Genomic DNA, 24,380 nt, shown 5'->3' with positions numbered 1-24,380 from the left:
ATCTAGGAAGTGCCTTTATTCATGTTGCTGATGTGAAACTAAAGGTGATTCACTGCAATGAGATTGAATGAGAGATCATGGAAGTAAGGGACAGGATGGGAAATGTTTGACAGCGGTGCTTATTTTTACCCTTGAATGAATGCGGGACCTTGCATCACAACAATTAGAAATTCAATACCTGGGACTTGGAAAGGAATAAATGTGCAGATATAGACATTGAATGAACACCCGAGCCAGCATCATGTATTCAAAATGTCTTCATTTCTCACCTGTCAAGATGTTATGATCAAATGAAAATTAAGGAATCTAATTATTGGGAATGTATTCTGATTAATGTATGATTAAAAGAGAGCAAGCTATTTTTAAATGGGAATTGGTTAGGGAAACAGATTGACTGATGTCTTTGACATGCGGATTAGTCGAGCAACATTGTAAACAGAAGTGGATAATAATAAGACCTAGTGTTGCAGGAGTTAAAGTAGTGATGGTAAAAGTTCAAAAGACCGTAAGACCATAAGAAATAGGACCAGGAAAAGGTTGTTCAGCCCCACGAGCCTGCTCCGTCATTTAATAGGATCATGGCAGATCCGACATTCCTCACATCCACTTTCCTGCCCTTTCCCCGTAATCCTTAATTCCCTTAATGATCAAGAATCCATCTACCTCAGCCTTAAATATATGCAAGGCACCACAGCTCTCTGTGACAAGGAGTTCCAAAATTTTCAACCCTCTGAGAGAAAAAAATTCTCCTTATAAACTCCCAACGAGTCTGCAACAACCCTCTGAAAGAGCACCCCACCTAGGTAATGTCACTTAGGCTTTGGACACTAAGAGGCAATCCACCTAACCTACACATCTTTGGACTGTGGGAGAAAACCGGAGCACCCGAGGAAACCCACACAGACATGGGGAGAATGTACAAACTCCACACAGTCATCCAAGGTCAGAATTGAACCAGGTCCCTGGAGCTGTAAGGCAGCAGGGCTAACCACTGTGCCCCGTGCCACCCTCAGCCTTATCTTAGTCAAAAATGGGCACCCATTTATTTTGAGACTATGCCCTCTATTCCTAGACTCTACCATGAGGGGGAACATCCTCACAGCATTTACCCTGTCAATCCCTTTAAGAATCATGGGCTGGATTTTTGGAACTAAGTCCTCACGCCGTCGGGAAAACTGTGTTCTTTTGCGCCAGGAAAACTGGCGTCAAAAGGCCATAGATTCCCCATTTTGCTGGGGGCTAGCATGCAGCTGTCGTAGAGCTTGCAGCTCTAGCAGCCGATATGGCCCACCGCACTTCCGGGTCAGGGGCGACACATGCACCAACTCTTTGAAAGAGCACCCTACGTAGGCCCACTCCACCACCCTATCCCAATAACCCCTTAACCTAACCTGCACATCTTTGGACTCTGCGAGGAAAAAGTGACACCCAGAGGAAACCGATGCAGACACAGGGAGAAATTGCAAACTCCACACAGCCACCCAAGGTTGGAATCAAACACGGATTCCTTGCACTGTGAGGCAGTAGTGCCAACCATTGTGCCACCCCAATCAATTTGGACAAGGAAAATGAGCTAGGGTCTACTTAAATCCAGTAAACAGAAATATTGTGGAAATGGTAAATGCTGTCATGAGAGAATATTTGATGTGTTTCTATTTGGTTTAGATGTACGGTTCCTGCTGGATTCCACTTTCTCTTCCTTTCTGATTCTGTTAGCATGCTTGTTTTTTCACTTATTTCTCAGTTGCAAAGAACATCCAACCTGAATATTGGCTTGTTTGTTCTTTCCATATATCCCGATTTCCCTGTATTATGCTTCCAGTTTTTAAAAATAGAGGGTGCAGAGGAGGTTCACCAGGATGTTGCCTGGTATGGAGGGTGCTAGCTATGAAGAAAGGTTGAGTAGATTAGGATTTTTTTTGTTGGAAAGACGGAGGTTGAGGGGGGACCCGATTGAGGTCTAAAAAATTATGAGAGGTATGGACAGCATGGATAGCAACAAGCTTTTTCCAAGAGTGGGGGTGTCAATTACAAGGGGGGTCACGATTTCAAGGTGAGAGGGGGAAAGTTTAAGGGAGATGTGCGTGAAAAGTTTTTTACGCAGAGGGTGATGGGTGCCCGGAACGCTTTGCCAGCGGAGGTGGTAGAGGCGGGCACAATAGCATCATTTAAGATGCATCTAGACAGATATATGAACGGGCGGGGAACAGAGGGAAGTAGATCCTTGGAAAATAGGTGACAGGTTTAGATAAAGGACCTGGATAGGCGCAGGCTGAGAGGGCCGAAGAGCCTGTTCCTGTCCTGTAATTTTCTTTGTTCAAAGCAGTAATCAATGCTGAGCTGAAGTGTTTATAGAAATTGGGCTATTAGCAAGAAAGCATGACAGGGGGCTCCTACCCCAATGCCTCAAGCTCAGGATCACAGCAGCTGCCAGCATTCTGATGCCAACATGTGCATCAGGACTGGGTTTTGCGCTGTCCTTGTTCTGTCTCTCCCACGTACAGGGGTGACTTTTCTCGTATTTCCAGCCCCAGCCACTGCTTTTTCACAGGCTTTCAAGTGTATATTTGTCTGCTGACCCAATGTATTTTGAAGGCTGTAATGCAGTAAAATTACAGTTTATGCAAAGAGCTCAACTGAGAGTGGAATGCAACTTTGGAGCTCCTGAAGTGACATCAGTATTCAAAAATGATGTAGGGCAAATGGAAGTAGCTGATTGTGTGAGTACGGTCGGGTAAGTAATTAATACATCTATCAGTTTTAGTTCGTAAGATCTATATTTTGTGGTCTACAGTTTGTAAGGGCTATATTTTATAGTAACAAGGACCAGGGAAGAATGACTCTAGAGCAATTGATATTATTTTTTAGTGCATTCCAAGAGGTTTAATTTAAAGGGGTAAGTCATGGAAGAAGAGCTTAAAGCCATGGTGTGTTCCTCCTGCTCTATGTGGGAATAGAGCCCGGAGCCAACTTGAGTGCAGCAAGTGCCTCCAACTGCAGATCCTGGAAGCCCAGGTTGGAGTCATGGCTAGGGACACTGTGGACCATCCGCGATGCGGAGAGTATCATGGACAGCACATATAGAGAAGTGGTCGCACCACAGGCTAACACTCCACAGGCAGGAAGGGAATAGTGACCACCAAGCAGAGCAAGAGAATTAGGCAGGCAGTGTAGGAATTTCCTGTGGCCATTCTCCTGCAAAATATATGTACCACTTTGTATACTGTTAGGGGAATGGCCTCTCAGAGGAAAGCAACAACAGCCAAATTTGTTGCATCATGACTGGCGTTGCTGGACAAGGGAGGAGTAAAATGTGCGGGAATGCAATCGTTATAGGAAATTCAACTGTAAATGGAATATATAGACTCTGATGCCATCGTCAAGGTGGTCTCAGACCAGCTACAGGCCAATCTGAAGGGGAATGTGAATAGCCAGTGGTCTTGGTACACATTGATACAAACGACATAGGCAAAAAAAAAAGGATGAGGTCTTAAAGTAGAATAAAGGGAGTTAAGGAATTAAGTTGAAAAGCAGGACCTCAAAATTACTTCCAGTGCCATCTGCTAGTCAGAGAAGAAATAGCAGAATACATCAGATGAATGCGTGACTGAAGAGATGGTGCAAGGAGGTGGTTTCAGATTCCTGGGACATTAGGACCAGTTCTGGGGGAAGTGGGACCAGTATAAACAGGACAGGTTACACCTGGGCAGGACTGGGACTGGTGTCCTAGAGGGAGTATTTGCTAAAGTGGTTGGGGTGGGTTTCAATTAAAATGGCAGGGGGATGGGAACTTATGCAAGGAGTCAGAGAAGGGAAAAACACAGACAAGAACAAAAGACAGAAAGGGGAATAAGAAAAGTGAAAGGCAAGGAAATCAAAGGCGAGAATCAAACAGGGTGACAGTGACAAAAAATGGGAACGGGATATGGAATGCTGAAAAGTCAAGCCTTAAGGCTTTGTGTCATAATACGGAAACCAATTTGCAATAAAGTGGACGAATTAATCGTGCTAATAGATGTAAAAGGGTATGATATCATCAGGATTACGGAGACAAGACTGCCGGTGACCAGGGATGGGAATTGCACAACCAGGTTATTCACTATTTAGGAAGGAAATACAAAAAGGAAAAGGCGGTGGAGTTGCATTGCTGGGTAAAGAGGAAATTAAAGCAACAGTGAGGAAGGATATGGGCTCCGACGATGTGGACTCTGCATGGGTAGAGCTGGGAAACACCGAGGGGTAAAATATATTAGTGGGAGTTGTATATCGATCCCTAACCTGGACTGGTGATGTTGGAAATGATATTAAACAGGAAATTAGAGATACATACGATAAAGGAACATCGCTAATTGTGGGTGACTTTAATCTGCATATTGATTGGGCAAATCAAATTAATTACAATACCATAGAGGAGGAATTTCCTTGAATGTTTACGGGATGGTTTTCTGGATCAACACGTTGAGGAACCAACTCGAGAACAGGCCATTCTAGATGGGTATTGTGTAATGAGAAAGGAATGATTGGCAATTTAGTCATGCAAGGTCCCTTGGGCATGAGCAACCATGATATGATAAAATCCTTTATCAAGATGGAGAGTGTGTCGTCATTTCCTTGCAGAGGAAGTTTTGGACTTGGTTCTATCTGAGCTTGTTCCCCTTAGGGAGGTGAAACTTGCCCGTAAGCTCGCCCAGGGTTGTTACTTTGCCCTCTATGTACATGTCTCGAACCATCTGTGTCCCCCGCATCCTGTCTCCACCTTTTGAAGGAGGCGTCCATTGGCACGGGGGGGTGAACTTATGGTTTTTGCAGTTGGGGGACATCCCGGTTCGACCGAGGCGATGTTGCATTTGATATGGCAACTACCACAGGGCTCTTTGAGTATTTTGTTGTGGGGGATGGGAGTGGGGGCATGGCCAGTGCTCGGAGGGATGTTCCCATACAGGACTCCTCTCCATTCTGTAATCTCTTTCTTGACCCATCTGAACTGGAAGACGAACCTAGGCAGTCGGTTCATCTTGATCATCTGCACCCTCCCCGCCAGGGAGAGAGGGAGTGAGTCCCCCATCTGCAGGTCCTTTTTAATTTCGTTCACAAGACTTGTCAGGTTCAATTTGTGGATCCGTGTTCCAGTCGTGGGCTATTTGGATCCCCAGGTATTGGAATTTGGTCTGGTCAGTTTGAACGGCAATCTCTCCAGCTCTGCTCCTCTCCACTGTGGTTTACATGGAAGATTTCGCTCTTACTCTGGTTAATTTGTAACCCAAGAAGGTTCCAAACTCCTTCAGGAGTTTCATTATTCCTGCCATGTTGGCCAGGAAATTCGAGATGTAGAGGAATAGGTCATCCACATAGAGCGAGACTCTGTGCTCTGTCTCCTCTTTGGATACCTCTCCACCACTTCGCTCTTGAGATCAATCGCCAGTGGCTCAATTGCCAGGGTGAACAGTAGTGGGGAATAAAGGGCATCCCTACCTCGTGCCTCTGTGCAGCCGGAAGTATCCAGAGCTGGTGGTGTTCGTCTGTACGCTTGCCATGGGAGCGCTGTACAGGAGGTGAACCCTGACCAAAATCCAAACCATTCCAGTATCTCTATGAGGTACTTCCATTCGGCCCTGTCAAAGGCCTGTCCTGCGTCTAGGGAGATGATCACCTCCTGTGTTCTCTCCCCAGATGGGGTCATGAATACATTCAGAAGATGCCTGATGTTCACAGTTAATTGGCTGCCCTTGACAAAGCCCGTCTGATCCACTGCAACTACCTCTGGTATTCAGGTCTCCAGCTGCCGCACCAGGGATTTCGCCAGGATCTTGGCATCAGTATTAAGGAGTGAGATGGGCCTGTATGACCCTCATTCCATCGGTTCTTTGACTTTTTTGGGATCAGTGATATTGAGATCTGAGCCAGCGCTGGTGACAAGGTTTCCCTTGATAGTGAGTCAGCGAACATCTTCCACAGGTGCAGGGTCAGTGCTGGCATGAATGTTTTGTACAAGTCCGCCGGCAAGCCATCCAGTCCCGGCGCCTTCCCCGCCTGCATGGAGATGATGCTCTCCATGAACTCCCTCAATTTTAATGGTTATTCCAGGCCCCATCCTCCCCCATGGCCGGCATGACCAGTCCATCGAGGAACTGCTTCATCTTCAAGTTCCCCTCTGGAGACCCAAAGGTGTACAGCTCTCGGTAGAAGGTCGTGAAGGTTTTGTTAATCTCCTCTGGTGCTATGACTAGTCTGTTGTTCCTCTCCTTCACCTGAGCTATTTCCCTCATGGCTGCCTGATCCTCAGCTGGTAAGTCAGCAGGTGGCTGGCCTTGTCTCCATGCTCGTAAAATGTCTCCCATGTCTGGAGGAGCCGTGCACTGCTTTCCCAGTGGAGAGCAGGTCAAAGTCCATTTGTAGCTTTTTCATCTCCGCCAGTAGTTCCACAGTCCAGGTATGGAGTCGATGAGTTGTTGCCTAGCCACCCTCTCCTTCCTATCTTTCAGTGCTGTTGCTCTTTTTAGCCTTAGTTTATTAGTTCTGATTACGTCACCTTTGCTCACAAGTCGGCAGGTATCTTTCTGGTACTGCCATGTGGTTCAAGTTCAAGTTATGATTAATAAGTCAGCACACCGCTTAGTAAGATTGAAATCAACGGTCATTTATTATATACAAGTAATGTTTACACAATAATCCTACTATCTATATAATAAACCTATCACTACTGGCCAATACTTAACTTTAGGAAGAGCCCACCAGGTCAGGGAAACGAATGGCTTATCCAATCGGATCTGGCCCGCGGGATTCAAAAGGCTGATACAGGTCGAAGGCTAGGAGTCTTTATCGGATAGCGATCGCTGGATTCAAACTTACAGTTGCCGGTTGCTGTTCTTGCGAAGGTCTCGAGCAGGCGAAGAAGGGAGAGAGAGCGATCTGAACTTGGCCCCTCACTTTATAGGGCCCAGGGGCTTCCCACCTCCCAGGGCGGCCCTTGACCCTGAGTCCCAAGTGATTGGACTTGTTCCCAATCACTGGGTTTGATACGTCCAATTGCGAGGTGATTCCCCGATCGGGGGTGGTCGTTCACCTGCCTTTGTTTCGGCCACTGCAGGCGCCGACAGGTCTGGCCCGGTATTCAATTGCTAATATGTTGCAATTGTTCCCGGGGATAGCCGATTAAACTGCAGATGTCTGGGTTGATGGGCTGTTAAGAGTCTTGAGTATAACTGCAGATGTCTGGGTGGATGGGCTGTTAATAGCCCTGAGTATCGATCTGGGCCGACTTCCCCAGAGCTGAATATGATATTCTGCCTGCAGCTGTCCGTTTGTGTCTTGTTACCTGCTTTTCCCATCAGCCTTTCCGGTTAGCCATTTAAAATCGGGTTTTGGCCAAATTAATCGGGAAGCAGCCATTTTATGTGTCTACATTCCTGCCTTGTGATCCTAACGCGAAGCGTGAAGGATCACATAAATTTTGTCCTTTTCGTCCCCTGACCAGGGCACCTCCTACATGGCCACTACTCTGACCCGAGCTATGCACAAAAATTTACCTAAACAATTCTTGAGGGCGCTATGTCAGGCAGGGGCATGTATCAAAAAAATAAAACTGGGAACCTCTACTAAACATTGCATTATCCTATCTTCCTAAAACATACAACAACAATCACAACATTTAATATACTCTTTCCTGGCTTGGCAGTCAAGCTCAGGATCATACATTTTTTTTTTAATGAAACGTTTCGTACATCTCTTTATTTACAGTAATAACGCAAGTGAATACTCTTTATTCTTTATAGGTCGCGAGGGTCTGGTCATAGCCGAATATCGGGGATCGGATCTGATATACTGGGGTTCGAGCGCGGTACGCTCTCCTTTTCCACTTGCGGAGGCGCATGGTCTGTACTGCACCGCAGAGAAACATTAACGGCAGGGGGGGTTTGGAGTAATGGGGTCCGCGTTCCCGCGCAACCAAATGTTCAGAAAAAGAGTGTTGAGCACGATGAAAGGAGTCCTCATGGCTGTCCTCTTTCTTTTCTTTTTCTGTGTTCTCTGTTTTTCTCTGGTCTTGGAGCTTCTGGAGTTCTGTAAGACAAGCATAGTATCTGTAACTACCTTGGTTTAATATCCGGTGTGTTAGTGTGTCTGTCCTTATAATTAAACCCTTATAATTGGTCACAATATGTGACTTCTCCCCCATTTTTTTTTCAAAACAAACGTTAGGACACGGCACACTTCCCAATGGTGGACCAGTGCTAAGTTTAGCATCCAAATGTTCTAGGATGTAAATAGCATTTGGCGGCAACCCAAAAGTTGCCTAAATAAATAAAACTGTTTTTGAAAGGAAAAGGTCGAATGAGGTGTGTATGGGCCGCGACGGGTAAGATTTGGATGGAGTCCCCGGGTAGGACGGCTACCAATACCGTATGTCCCCTACCCGAGCATTTTTGACCAACGGGGGGGGGGGGGGGTCCCCAGGCAGGGCGGGTCTCACGCCGTTTCTCCACTGCCTGAGCAACCGACAAGAACGGACAAAAATGTAGTCATCATGGTGGGGTTACTGTTCTGATTCTACCATCAAATCAGAAGAGCAGTTACGATCGGGCGTCTGATACCCGAACAAGTATCAGCTGAAAAATGAGTTCCGCTGAACCAGCGTCTGGTGGCGGTGGGTGTCTGAGGCAAGTCCTCAGAGGTTTCGGCAGAATGGGCGTGTGGCCGCAGTGGGTGTCAGTGGGAAAAAGTTAAAAAGTTCAGGTGAATGGGTGTGTGGCGGTGAGAACATTCTCCTGTAGGACGAACAACATTTAACAAACATACAAACAACGGAAAACATTCTGCAGGTTCCATCAGGAAGGACAACACTTTTCACCAAGTGTTTCCTTTAAATCATCATGTGGACACCTCAGTTCTCGGTTGCGAACAGGGTCGCAAAGGGGTTGGCGGCTTGGGTGTCAGACCCGAGGTCGTCACCTTCTCCCGGGTGCCAAACTCTGGAGTGAATTAGGGCGGAAAGGGCTGCGTGGTGTGAGTTGGGGTCGCTCTCGTCGTTACGGACGAGTCTGCAGGAGTTGCCGCGGTGCCAATGAGTTGGGTCGAGTTGGGTGGGGACAAAGCCGGGGTCGTCCGTGTGGTTCGGTGGTCGGTGGTGTGGTTTATTTAAGTAAGTGATGAGGAAGGGATCACTGGAGTCGAAGTCGGAGTTGCTGGGTGTGGGACCAGGATAGTAGGGAGGCGTGCAGTGGCTGTCGTCAGATTCACAGTCGCTGTCTGTGCTGCTGCAGTCTGTGGGCGTTCCGGGGCGGAGCATAAAGTTCGTGGGTGGAGTCGGGGCGAGTCCGTGTCTGGGCTGGACGTGGAAGGGGTTGGTGTGGTTACGTTGGCTGTGGGCGGGGTTTGGTCTGCTGCATCAAGCATGACGTGGTGGGAGTGGTTTGACTGTGCTCCATAAACCTTTAGCTGGTTTATGTGAAACCACGCAGTCTTACCATTTTGGTATTTGATTTTATATACCGATGGGCTTATTTTATCCGTAATGGAGTACGGACCCGAGTATTTCGGAGACAGAAATGTGCTGGGGTTATACACGGACAACATCACTTGTTGTCCTATATTGTACTCTGTTGCATGTACTGCCTTAGCAAAACAGGCCTTGCTCTGTTTTCTTTTAGTGCCCAGTTTAACAGCGGCTGCTACCTGAGCCGTTTTTATATTTGCAAGTAATTGTTCAACGGCTTTCTCATGGGTGAGGGCCGTAACTTCAGGGCTGGTCAGGTCTAAACCCAACAAGTACTCTATCCCTTTCATGGGGCGTCCGGTCATGAGGGTGTGTGGGGTGAAACCTGTGGAGGTGGAAACAGTGTTACGCAAAAACATCAGCGCGAAGGGGAGGACCGAATCCCAAGTGGTGTTGTTCTGCTGGACCATTTTTCTAAGGGTGGTTTTTAGGGTCCAATTCATGCGCTCCACTATACCACTCGACTGAGGGTGGCACGCAATGTGAAATTTTTGGGTTATGCCAAATATCGTGAGGACGTTCTGCATGACCCGTCCCGTAAAGTGAGAACCTTGGTCCGACTCAATACTGCGGGGAGTCCCCATCTTGTAAAAATGTGGTGGGTTAGGATCTTGGCTGTGGTTTTCGCGGTGTTGGTGCGGGCTGGAAATGCTTCCACCCACTTTGTAAAAGTGTCTATGACCACCAGAACATATTTATAGCCATTCCTGCAAGGGGGCAATTGACCTATAAAATCGATCTGGAGGTTAGTCCAGGGGCCATTAACGGGTCGGGTGTGGCTGAGATGTGCCTTTTTGGCATATCTATCTGGGTTGTTCTGAGCGCAGATGAGGCAATTCTCGATGTAATGGGATACATCCTCTTTGAGATTAGGCCACCAACACAGCTGTTTGAGGTGGGCTGCAGTGGGTTCGATTCCCTGGTGTCCATGACCATCATGGAATAAACAGATCATTTGATTCCTATCCTGCTCAGGAACTACATAAAGGGTGTCCTTTAGCACCACACCGTCATGTGTGGTTATGGTATTTCTGTACCTCTTGTACGAGGCTGGAAACTTCCCTTTCACGATTTCAGTGAGAGCGCTATCCTGCTTCTGGGCCACTACTAGATCTTCGATCCTAGTCTGCGCGACCTGAACTGCACTCACTGGCGCACTCACTGGGGCGCTCTCGGGGGGCTTCCAAAAGTACCCATGCCTGGATCCTGCCTTAGCCAGCGGGTCGGCTTTTATATTTCCAGGGGGGGAAGAGCGATGGTGGCTGCGGACTTTTATAATGCCAAAAGTCCGGTTCTTGGCTTTTTTCAGAATATGGCGGAGTAATGGGGCTGAGGGGAGGGGTTTCCCATCCGCGGAAACAAATCCTCGTTTCCCAGAGGGGCAGAAATTCAGTGAGGCTGTTGCAGACGTATAGACTGTCTGAATATATGTCTGCTGGGCTGGGGAAGGAACCTGGGTGCTCTACAATGTAAGCGATGGCCGCAAGCTCTGCTGCCTGCGCGCCTAAGTGTCCGGGTAATTTTAATGCGATTTTCTCGAGGGCGCGTCCCTGCGCGTCCTCCACATAAATCCCACAACCTGTTATGCGTTGCCCATCCAGGATCGTGGAAGATCCATCCACATAAATCCTAATGGGGTCACACGTGTCCGGGTGAGGGGGGTTCTGAGATGGAGTGGCTAGTTTTCTGGGGGGTGTTTTAGCTATAAAGGGGCCTGTATTATGGTGGGGAGAGATGATTTCACACTCATGGGGGGTTCCGGGGTACTGTAGATTGTCCGCTAAGTATGTGTGGGTCTTTGTCCGTTTTACTGTGATGTCCCTTCCTTGTAAGAGAAGGGTCCACCGAGCAGCGCGGATTTGGCTGACGGTACCGTCTTTAAGTCGTCCGTCTAGTAAAAGTTGGGTGGGGGTGTGCTCGGTCAAAATGATGGGGTTCAGTCCAGTAATGTGTGTGCGTGGGTTTCCTCCGGGTGCTCCGGTTTCCTCCCACAGTCCAAAGATGTGCAGGTTAGGTGAATTGGCCATGATAAATTGCCCTTAGTGACCAAAAAGGTTAATTCAGGTTATTGGGTTACGGGGATAGGGTGGAAGTGAGGACTTAAGTGGGTCAGTGCAGACTCGATAGGCCGAATGGCCTCCTTCTGCACTGTATGTTCTATGTACTTTCCAATATCTTGATACTGGGATTTAGCCTTTAAATTTGAAGAGTACTACAGCCAAGCTTTCAACTTACACCGGAGAAACTTTGAAGATCCTCGGAACCATCAATACACCAGTAGCATACAAAGGGCAGGGGGCCAATCTACCCTTGGTTGTCGTGGAAGGGTGTAGACCTAGTTTGATGGAAAGAGACTGGCTACAGAGGATTCAGCTCAATTGGCTGGAAATCTCCAAAATATCCAATGGCGTCCTCCAAGATGCCCTAAGGAGATATGAAGACGTATTTCACAAGGAATTAGACAGATTAAAAACGGCAAAACCAAAATTTCTGTGAATCCAGATTCAAAACCTAAGTTCTTCAGAGCTATACCAGTGCCATACGCACTGCATCAGGAGGTTAAAGCAGAACTCAAGAGACTGAAATAGCTGGACATAATTGATGCATGATCAATGACCACTACAGCGAGGTTGTAGTCCAACTGAAGGTTTTAATAAGCTAGATGTTTCCCCCAGCAGCTCAGGTACAGAATGAAGGCTGCTGGGGCGGCATGAGCTCTTATACCCCGCCTAGCAGGGTGGAGCTACCATACAGCTTGACCAATAGGAAGCATACAATTTCTACCAATGGTGTTCCAGCATTACCAGGTACCGTGATAACTCTACTACCACATTCACCCCCTGTTAAAAAAAGAGTCCGGCGGGGGTGGTGGCCTGATACTACAAACATGGCAACGTGGTAGAATTAGTTATGGAGGTACCGTAATACCTCCGTACAGCATTTTGTAACTATTTACAATTCTAGTAACTATTTACAATTTATGATTTAAATTTACAATTTAAAATGAAGCAATCAGTTGATCGGGGGCTCTGATCATCCTCTGCGATTGTCGGAGCTTCGGTGGTGACTCCGGTGGAGGCTTGTGCGTTTGTAACTCCGGGTGTGTGTCCTTGATCTCTGTGGCAGCTTTGACACCCCTTGACGGCGCTGGTGGGGAAAACGGTTGACCTGGGAAGGGAGCGCCTGCGGGGTGCGTCGGTGGGTGGGGTGTCTAGACGGGGCCGGCGGAAGGACCGATCGTCCTGTAAGGTGCCCTGGAGGGCAGGGTGGGACTGGTGGCTGGGGTGTGCGTGGGGCTCCTGCGGGCGCCAGGTCTCGTAGGGAGACTGTATCTTGTCGGCCGTCGGGGTATGCCACGTAGGCGTACTGGGGGTTAGCGTGGCGAAGATGGACCCTCACGACCAACGGGTCCGACCTGTGCGCCCGCACGTGTTTTCGGAGCATGATGGGTCCGGGAGCTGCCAGCCAGGTCGGGAGCGGGGTCCCAGAGGAGGACTTCCTGGGGAAGACAAGGAGACGTTCATGAGGTGTCTGGTTGTCGTGGTACAAAGCAGTAACCGGATGGAGTGGAGGGCATCCGGGAGGACTTCCTGCCAGCGGCAGACTGGGAGATTCCTGGACCGTAGGGCCATTAGGACAGTCTTCCAGACCGTTCCGTTCTCCCTCTCTACCTGTCTGTTACCCCGGGGGTTGTAACTGGTCGTCCTGCTCGAGGCGATGTCCTTGCTGAGCAGGAATTGACGTAGTTCGTCGCTCATAAAGGAGGACCCCCTATCACTGTGTATGTAGGCGGGGAAACCGAACAGTGCAAAGATGCTATGGAGGGCCTCGATGACAGTGGTTGCGGTCATGTCGGGGCAGGGGATGGCGAATGGGAACCGAGAGTACTCGTCAATCATGTTCAGGAAGTACGTGTTGGGGTCGGTGGAGGGGAGGGGGCCTTTGAAGTCCATGCTGAGGCGTTCAAAGGGACGGGAAGCCTTTATCAGGTGCGCTTTCTCTGGCCGGTAGAAGCGTGGTTTGCACTCCGCGCAGATTTGGCAGTCCCTGGTGACTGTCCTGACCTCCTCGATGGAGGAGGGCAGGTTGCGGGTCTTGATGAAGTGGAAAAAGCGAGTGACCCCCGGGTGGCAGAGGTCCTCGTGGAGGGCTCGGAGGCGGGCCACTTGTGCGGTGGCACGTGTGCCGCGGGACAGGGCGTCAGGAGGCTCGTTTAGCTTCCCGGGACGATACAAGATCCCGTAGTTGTAGGTGGAGAGTTCGATCCTCCACCGCAAGATCTTGTCATTTTTTAATCTTGCCCCGTCGTGCATTATCGAACATGAAAGCAACCGACCGTTGGTCAGTGAGGAGAATCAATCTCCTGCCGGCCAGTTAATGCCTCCAATGTCGCACAGCTTCTACTATGGCCTGGGCCTCCTTTTCGACTGAGGAGGGCAGATTTCGGAAGCATGGAGGTTTACACGAAGGCCACGGGCCTGCCCGCTTGGTTGAGGACGCCTGCCAGAGCTACATCAGAAGCGTCGCTCTCGACCTGGAAGGGGAGGGACTCGTCGATGGTGTGCATCATGGCCTTTGCAATGTCCGTTTTGATGCGGCTGAAGGCCTGGCGGGCCTCTATCGACAGGGGAAAAGCTGTGGATTGGATCAGGGGACGGGCTTGTCCACATAGTTGGGGACCCACTGGGCGTAGTAACTGAAAAACCCTAGGCAGCGCTTCAGGGCCTCCATAAGGGGGCACATGCGTTCAGGGTCGGGGCCTATAACTCCATTTTGTACTACGTAGCCGAGGATGGCTAGGCAGTCGGTGCTAAACACGCATTTATCCTTGTTGTATGTAAGGTTAAGGATCTTTGCGGTCTGGTGGAATTTTCGGAGGTTGGTGTCGTGGTCCTGCTGGTCGTGGCCGCAGATGGTGACATTATCGAGATATGGGAATGTTGCCCGTAAACCGTACCGGTCAACCATTTGGTCCATCTCGCGCTGGAAGACCGAGACCCCGTTGGTGACACCGAAGGGAACCCTTAAGAAGTAATAGAGCCGCCCATCTGCCTCGAAGGCAGTATATTTGCGGTCACTAGTGCGGATGGGGAGCTGGTGGTAGGCTGACTTGAGATCCACCGTGGAGAAAACCTTGTAATGCGCGATCCTGTTTACCAGGTCGGATATGCGGGGGGGGGGGGGGGGGGGAGAGGGTGCGCTTCCAGCTCCGTAAACCTGTTGGTGGTCTGACTGTAGTCAATGACCATCCTATGCTTCTCCCCTGTCTTTACCACCACTACTTAAGCTCTCCAGGGACTGTTGCTAGCTTCAATGACCCCTCCCCTCAGTAGCCTTTGGACCTCTGACCTAATAAAGATCCGGTCCTGGGCACTGTACCGTCTGCTCCTGGTGGCGACGGGTTTGCAATCCGGGGTGAGGTTTGCAAACAGGGAAGGCGGGTCGACCTTGAGGGTCGCGAGGCCGCAGACAGTGAGGGGGGGGGTTTAGGGCCACTGATTTTGAACGTTACACTTTGGAGATTACACTGGCAGTCTAAACCTAGGGGTGTGGCCGCGCAGAGGTGGGGAAGGATGTAGAACCGGTAATTTCTAAACTCCCTTCCCTGGACTGTGAGGTTTGCTACACAAAACTCCTTTATCTCTACTGAGTGGGAACTGGAGGCCAGGGAGATTTTTTGATTAACCCGCCTAGCAGGGCGGAGCTACCATACAGCCTGACCTATAGGAAGCATACAATTTCTACCAATGGTGTTCCAGCATTACCAGGTACCGTAATACCTCTACTACCACAATAATAAAGCAGGTCCAGTTTTCCAAGTGGGTAGCATCAATACTCTCTTTTCTCAATCCAGATCGTTCAATGAAAATTTGTGGGGACTACAAACTAACCATGTATCAGGCTGCCCAGTTCGATTGGTACCCGATTCGCTGGATCGAGGACCTCTATGCCAAGCTGGTGAGCAACTTACCTCTTCAAAATTGGACCTTAGTCATGCCTACCTACAACTAGAATTGAAAGAAGAGTCTCAGAAATTTGCCAGAACAAATATCCACAACGACCTCTTTCAGTACACAAGACTACCGCTTGGCATCGCTTCAGCCTGCACTATTTTCCAACGTATGATGGAAAATCTCCCCCAGGGAATACCCAAGGGGCTGGTCTACTTTTTTATTTTTATTTTTTTTAAATTTAGAGTACCCAATTAATTTTTTCCAATTAAGGGGCAATTTAGCGTGGCCAATCCACCTAACCTGCATATTTTGGGTTGTGGGGGTGAAACCCATGCAAAGACGGGGAGAATGTGCAAGCTCCACATGGACAGTGACCCAGAGCCAGGATCGAACCTGAGACCTCAGCACCGTGAGGCAGCAGTGCTATCCACTCCGCCACCGTGTGCCGGGGATGGTCTACTTTGATGATGTGTTAGTCACCGGCACTTACCCTGAAAAAAAAGAAAAATAACTCATGTCCAGCCTAGAGGAAGTATTGAAGAGGTTTTGGAACTCGGGGGTCTGTCTCACGTGCCTCAGCAGTGCCGTACCGAGGATTTCACATTGATACAACAGGGTTGCATCCCCTGGAAGAAAAAGTCATGGTCATACACGTAGTCCCTGCAACCAAAAATGTCAGATGAGCTCAAATCCTTCCTCAGTACGGTAAGTTATTATGGAAGGTTCATTTCAAATTTAGTCACAACACTGGCACCATTGGACCAGCTACTAAAAAACACAATCAGTAGCGGTGGCAGTGGAGAAAGACCCAAGAGGAAGCCTTTCGAGTTGTGAAGCGAGCCTTCCAGTCCCAGAACCTATTGGTTGACACGGGAAAACCAATCATGCTGACAAGTAATGCATCTCTTTACTGTATAGAGGCAGTTTAGCCCACAAAATGAGGGATGGTCTGAGTGCCCTATCGCCTTTGCCTCGAGGACCCTTTCAGAAGCGGAACGGAACCATGCCCAGATTGAGAAGGAGGACATCGCGGTTATATACGGTATGAAGAAATTCCACCAATATGTGAATGGACGGCGGTTTGACATGGTGACTGGCCATAAGCCGTTAATGGGCCTTTTAAGGGAAGACAAGCCCGTACTGCCCATAACCTCGGTGAGGGTGCAACGTTGGGCCTTGCTACTTGCAGCCTATAATTATGTTTCCCAGCATTGGCCCGGTATGCATATTGCCATTGCAGATGCATTAAGTCTCCTGCCTCTGCCAGGAGGCTTTGAATTTCCTCGATACTCTGCCAGTGGCTGCCGCCATATCTGAAACTGGGGTCATACTATCAAAGATGAAAAGAATGATACAGACTGTGTGGCACTGCAAGAAATCTGATCAACTAAGGCCCTACTTCACCCATCAGCAACCCCAGTGCCCCCGGGCTCTTTGTCTGGGAGCGAAGGTGGCAACTCACCTCCTCAGGTCCCCACAGCAGTCCCTCCACCAATTTCACCTTTTTAAAAAGGAGTACTAATTGGCGCCAGTGTGACCATTTACTGGGGAGGCCATTAGATAGGGGGTTGTTAATTATATAGCGATTGGCCTTAAGTGGTGATCATTGGAACTCGCCTATGGCAAGTTCATGATTTCGCCAACGAGGGCTGGCCGGTTAGATTGCAAACTAATCAGCCTCTCCAGCAATCTTACGGCTTTGTCACGCTCTCGCACCGCAACCATTAAATCGTGCCCTATATTTTTTAACATCATGTGGAAGGCAATTCAGGCATGAATGAGAATTCCTGAACAGCGTAAAGATCAAAGGCAGTAAATAACTAATGCATAAGTTATTTATTCACAACTTCCATACAGTTGCAGGATAAGGTAAAGTAACTTATGGGTTTTGTGCTTTTAATGTGGATGTTTCAGGGGTGCAATACAAATGGTTTGAGTCACGTCATAATATGCACTCATGTTCATAATGAGATACAGACAGGCAGTGATGGACACACACAGGAACCAATCACCACACAGAATACAGAACAACCAATCACCAGGCAGGACACGACAGGGTACATTACCAGTATAAAACACACGAGGCAGGAAGGCTCGGCCTTTTCGTATTGGTGATAGCTGTAACAACAGTCACGGTGCAATGTACAGTCAGCACCTACTACACATGGCACAGAGCAAGTCTGGGCAAGCCAGACCAAGGTTAGATTAATAGAGTGTCGACCCACAGCGAACTGTGTACATTACTCGGCAAGTTCAAGAAAGCAGTGTTCAACCATCTACAGCGTTGGAAGCCTATTTTCAAGTGATACTGCATCGAGTTGCAGTCCGTGTTAATCCAACATATACAACACATCATGGTGCCAGGAAACTATTAACTCTAATGGATCTACCTCGAGTAAATCTGAAACGACCGGAAAAGCAAGTAGCAAACAGCCAGCGGTATGGAAAAGATCCAGGCCCCTCCGCAGCTCTGGCAACCTCGGCGCCAACTGAAGGGTCTTCAGACAGAAGTTCCTCCTACACCTCGCGGCATCCGACCTTAAGGAAGCATCAGATGCCAGGAAAATCGAGCTGCTCCTGATCACGCCATCCACATCTTTAACTTACTCACGTTTGCACAAGGAGAAAATAAAGAAAGGTTCCAGACCATTCTGCAAAAATTTGACAGCCACTGTGAAGTCGAGCTAAATGAGAGCTTTGAACGGTACATCTTCCAACAGAGGCTTCAGCTTAAGGACGAACCTTTTCCCTCCTTTTTGACCCATCTCCGCATCTTAGCGCAGTCATGTAACTATGACTTGACTGCTGATTCCATGATCCGGGATCAGATCATTTTCGGGGTCCATTCCGACTCCCTGCGGGAGCAGCTCCTTAAAATCAAACGTATGACCCTTCCGATCGCCATCGAAACTGGTGTTGTCCATGAACATGCCAGAAATCGCTACTCCAACATCAAGGCAGCAGAAACGGCAAAACTAGCCTCCCATAAGGCAGAATGTGTACAGGCCATCGCTAGGCTGCAGGGCCTGAGCATTGAGGAGAGTGGCCGTTTCACGGGCTTTCCACAGGGCCCCGCACAGGCGCATCGCGACTGGGAGGACAATGCGGCCGAAAACCCCACTGTGCATGTGCGAACGTCGGCCGACCGCACTGCGCAGGTGCAAAGGTGCATGGAACGTCACTGACGTCAGCGTCATGACATGCCAAAATTGTGGCTCCGCCCGTTTAAAGCAGCAATGCCCAGCGAAAGGAAGGCGATGTCTACAATGTGGAAAGCCTGGGCATTATGCGGCCTTATGCAGGTCCGCTCCACTGATCAACAGCCAGCGATCCCAGCTGCAACGCAGACCTGTCCACTGCATACAGCAAGGCATGCAGGATTCCGATCCCGAAAGCCCAACGGACCCAAATGATGACTGCCTCGAGTCTCCATATCAGGTGGGCATTATCACCACATGTGAGAATGTCTCCTCCACTCATGCAAAGAGCCTCTTAATCCTAAGTGTGGATTCTGCTGACAAATGGCGCGCTGTCGTTAAAGTGAATCAGTGCAGAATCCAATTCAAACTGGACACTGGCGCATCTGCAAACCTCATATCCCGGGCAAACCTCAACAGCATCCGAGACCAACCCAAAATTCTTCTTCTAGCCTGTCAGCTCCTTGATTACAATGGCAATGCCATAGATGCTAGTGGATCGTGTCATCTAGTTGTATCCCACAAGGCAATCACGGCGACATTAAGATTAGAGATTGTCAGGCCTGACAAGGCATCCCTGCTCGGTGCCCGTGCATGTAAACCCCTTAATCTGGTACAGCGAATCCATGCCATGTCCTCTGCACCTCCGACTGCCTCATCTCATGTGAATCTACAGGCTGGCATAGACGACATCCTCACGCAATATCCCGATGTGTTCGATGGAATGGGCACGCTCCCGTTTCGCTACAAAATACTAACTCAAGCCGGATGCCACCCCAGTCATTCATGCACCACGCCGGGTGCCGGCTCCTCTAAAGGATCGTTTAAAAGCGCAGCTGCAAGAGCTCTAAAGCCAGGGCATCATTTCAAGGGTCACGGAACCAACAGACTGGGTCAGCTCCATGGTCTGCGTGAAGAAGCCCTCAGGCGAAATACGAATCTGTATCGATCCCAAAGACCTCAATGGCAACATCATGAGGGAGCACGGCCCGATCCCGAAGCAGGAAGAATTAACCTCTGAGATGGCACACGCCAAATTTTTTACCAAGCTGGACGTCTCACGTGGTTTCTGGCAGATACAACTGTACGACTCCAGCAGGAAGCTCTGCACGTTTAACACTCCGTTCGGCAGGTACTGTTACAACCGCATGCTTTTCGGTATCATTTCAGCCTCCAAAGTCTTTCACCGCATAATAGAGCAAATGATGGAGGGCATCGAGGGTGTGTGAGTCTATGTGGATGACGTGATAATCTGGTCCACGACCCCCGAGGAGCACATAGATCGGCTCAAACAGGTCTTTAAAAGGGCCGACGAGAATGGCCTCAAGTTAAACAGGACCAAATGCTCATTTGGTCTGTCTTCAATCAAACTTCTGGGTGACCAAATATCCCAGCAGGGTGTGCAACCTGATTCCGACAAAGTAACGGCAATCAATGCCATGAAGACCCCAGAGGACAAAAAGGCGGTACTACGCTTCCTGGGGATGGTGAATTTTCTTGGAAAATTCATTCCTAACATGGCATCCCACACCACAGCCCTCCGGCATCTAGTAAAAAAGACCACAGTATTCCAGTGGACACCAACACATCAAGCGGAGTGGATGAACCTCAAGGCAAAGCTCATCATGGCCCCAGTCCTGGCGTTCTTTGACCCGACCAAGGAAACAAAAATATCCACGGACGCAAGCCAGGACGGCATTGGCGCAGTGCTCCTCCAGAAAGATGACTCCTCGTCCTGGGCTCCAGTGGCACACGCATCCAGGGCCATGATTCCGACCGAGCAAAGGTACGCACAGATTGAAAAGGAGTGCCTGGGTCTCCTAACAGGAATCGTTAAATTCTACGATTACATATACGGTCTGCCAAAGTTCACGGTGGAAACAGGCCACAGACCCTTAGTCCACATCATCCAGAAGGATTTAAATGACAGGACTCCCCAGCTACAGCGCATTCTTCTGCGACTTCGCCGATATGATTTTGACCTCATCTACACACCGGGCAAGGAGCTGATAATCGCGGATGCCCTATCCAGATCCATCACCATGCCCTGCGAACATGTAGATTTCATTCGCCAAATTGAGGCACAGGTGCAGATGTGCGCCAGCAACCTCCCGTCCACTAATGAATGTGTCGTCCAGATAGGAGCAGAAACTGCCAAAGACCCTCTTCTGAAAAGGGTAATGCACCACCTCGCAAATGGGTGGCGCAAGGGGCAATGCCCCCAGTTTTTTAATGTCAAGGATGATTTGACGGTTGTTGAAGGGATCATTCTGAAGCTGGATCGAATTGTTATCCCCCACAGTATGCAGGCCATGGTGCTCAAGCAGATCCATGAGGGTCACCTTGGAGTCGAGTAATGCCGACGCAGAGCTCGACAGGCAGTTTATTGGCCTGGGATCAGCCAGGACATCTCCAACATGGTCTTCAATTGCACCACATGCCAGATATTCCAACCATCTCAGCCCAAGGAGACGCTCCAACATGAGCTTGTGACCTCTCCGTGGTCCAAGGTGGGAATAGACCTCTTTCACGCAAACGGGTGTGACGATGTACTTCTGATCGATTACTTTTCGAACTACCCAGAAGTTGTGAAGCTGTCAGACCTCACGTCAATATCAGTCATCAAGACCTGCAAGGAGACGTTTGCCAGGCACGATATACCACTCACAGTGATGAGCGACAACGGTCCATGTTTCCACAGCCAAGAGTGGTCCAACTTTGCACAATCCTACCACTTCAAACATGTCACATCCAGTCCCCATTACCCGCAGTCAAACGGGAAGGTGGAAAAAGGGGTCAACATTGTCAAGCAGCTGCTCTCCAACGCTGCAGACTCTGCATCTGATTTTAACCTTGCGCTGTTGGCATACAGGGCAACCCCTCTGTCGACTGGTGTGTCTCCAGCACAACTACTCATGAATCGCAACCTGCAGACAACTGTTCCAGCCATCCACGTTCCAGACCTTGATCACCTCACGGTGCTGAGAAAAGTGCAGCGACTCAGGGACCAGCAGAAGATCACGTATGATGTTCATGCCACTGATTTGCCTGAGCTGGCTCCAGAAGATGTTTTTCGCAACAAGCTGCCTGAGGGAGGTTGGTCAGCCCCAGCTGTTGTACGACAGGCTGCCCCCAGGTCTTTCGTTGTTCGCATGGCTGATGGCTCCATTCTCAGGTGCAACAGAAGGGCACTGCGCAAAGTTGCCTGCCCACCACCACCTGACCACACCCCTCCGTATGTCGAGACGCCTCCTCCGGACATTTCAAGCTACGAGCCCGCCAATCTGGCAGCAATCCCGCCTGTCGCGACACCGGCGTCCCACCCGCCACCTCTGAGGCGGTCGACACGAATCCGCCGGCCACCACAAAGACTGGACTTATGAACTTTAACTGTGTAAATTTTGTTCACCTTGTTCTGTATATGCACGATAGGCATCTTCCCATGTATATAAGTTCACTCACTCACCATTTTGCACAGTCACACATGTAAATACAAGCACACAGCCACAAGCATCCAAAATTTATTTTAAAAAGGGAAATGTCATAATATGCACTCATGTTCATAATGATATAGACAGGCAGTGATGGACACACACAGGAACCAATCACCACACAGAATACAGAACAACCAATCACCAGGCAGAACACTACAGGGTACATTACCAGTATAAAACACATGAGGCAGGAAGGCTCGGCCTCTTCGTATTGGTGATAGCTGTAGCAACAGTAAGCGTGAAATGTACAGTCAGCACCTACTACACATGGCACAGAGCAAGTCTGGGCAAGCCAGACCAAGGTTAGCAAGCTTAGATTGATAGAGTGTCGACCCACAGCGAACTGTGTACAGTGCTCAGCAAGTTCAATAAAGCAGTGTTGAACCATCTACAGCGTTGGGAGCCTGTTTTCAAGTGATACTGCATCGAGTTGCAGTCTGTGTTAATCCAACTTGTATAAAACATGAAGTCATAATTCCCATTCCCTAGAAAATGGTGGCCATCTTGAATGGCCCTCAAACAAAGGGAAACCCCGCTGTGCAGGGGCACATCCATGTGGTAGGTATGGCTGACTCCGCAGGACAAGGACGACGACAGAAACCCCCCATTGGAATAGTCACCTGGAATGTTAGGAGACGCATCAGTCGGATGAAAAGATACAGAGTCTTTGCCCATTTAAAAAGCTGAGGGCCGACATAGTCTTCCTCTAAGAGACAGACCTGAGGGAGAAGGACCGATTGAGGGTAAGGATGTGCTGGGTAAGACAGACCGACCAAGCGTGCTACTCTGAGCACTGGCCACAGCCCCACTCCATTTCCCTTAGCTAAGCACTCAAGGAGCCCGTGGTGGTGGCCACTCTGAGGACATGGAATCAGCTCAGGCACCATTTCCACCTGGGTGCAATGTCCCATCTGCAAAAACCATCAATTCACTCTGCAACAATAGACTCCTCCTTCAAAAGGCAGAATCAAGATGAAGGGGTACTGACAGTAGGGGACCTATACGTAGACGGCAGAGTAGTGAACTAAGGGACAAGCTCTGGCTCCCAAAAGGAGGAGGGGGCTCCAGTACATACAATTAAGGAACTTCCTCTTGTTACTCTCTTTGGTTGGCTCTGAATATGGCGGTCAATATGGTCGCCTTCCTTAATCCTAATTATGTTTGCTCTAGAGTCGCCAGGTATCTTTCGATGCCGCCACAAGGTTCAAACCCAAATACTGATCAAAGACTCGATACACCAGTTAGTTAGTTCAAAGTAAATGCTTATTTATTTACACACACAGTTAAATATACTCATGCACAAAACTCTACAGACTAAACTATCACTGCTGCTAAAGCCTATACTTAGCTTCGGGCGGCCACTCAGTCAGAGGAACAATGGCCGTTGTTCGGTTCGGAGGCTGCTAGGGTCGAACTGGTACAGGGAACAGCTAAGGTCGTCTGTCTGGTAGCGTGCATTGACCTTGGACTGACTTGCTTCTGGTGCAGCTGGACGGACGGGTCTCTCCTCGGTGAGAGCCGGGTCCAAGAGAGCGATTCTCTCTTGGGGGCTCCTTCTTGTACCCAAAGAGGCTTTGCGCTCTTTTGGGCGGGCCTTGAACTTGGCCCCAATCAATTGGGCCATTTCTTGATCATTCCTATTGATTTCATCCAATAAAGGGGTGGGTGCCCTGATGGCTGGGCGTGTCCTAGGTGCCCGTTGGCCTGCTTTGTTTCGATCTCCTCTGGTGCCGGGGTGTCTGCCTTAGTATCGGTTACTCAAATGTTACTCTATTGTTCCCGGAGATGGGCCATTAGTATGCTAATGAGCTTACAGTTTTGGTCTTGGCTGGGAGCTTCGGCTCCAATATACAGACAAGCTCTGAACCTGCTTGTTTTCTCAGCATTGTCCATTTTCCCTGCAATCTTTGCAAAGTGTCCATTTTGTAATCGGGAAGTGGCCATCTCAGATGGCTACACTCTGCAAGGAAACTGCAACATTGCTCCAGTGCACATATCCTACTGGATAGACTAACATCGGATAAACTAGAGGACGGTAACTACGCCGACATTTACGGACAACAGCTGGAGGAGGTAAGGCCACCACTGGACGAGACATGGGAAAGTGGGAGGAAGAGCTAGGCACGGCGCTAGGGGGAAGACTCTGGATTGAAGCACTGCACAGGGCAAACTCCAGCTCTGCATTCACAGGACTGAGCCTAACGCAGCTAAAGGTAGTGCACAGGACGTACTTGACCAGAACACG

Source organism: Scyliorhinus torazame, chromosome 15, assembly GCF_047496885.1.
Source record: "Scyliorhinus torazame isolate Kashiwa2021f chromosome 15, sScyTor2.1, whole genome shotgun sequence".
In the NCBI taxonomy this organism is placed as follows: domain Eukaryota; kingdom Metazoa; phylum Chordata; class Chondrichthyes; order Carcharhiniformes; family Scyliorhinidae; genus Scyliorhinus; species Scyliorhinus torazame.
Note: the sequence above shows the minus strand (reverse complement) of the source record.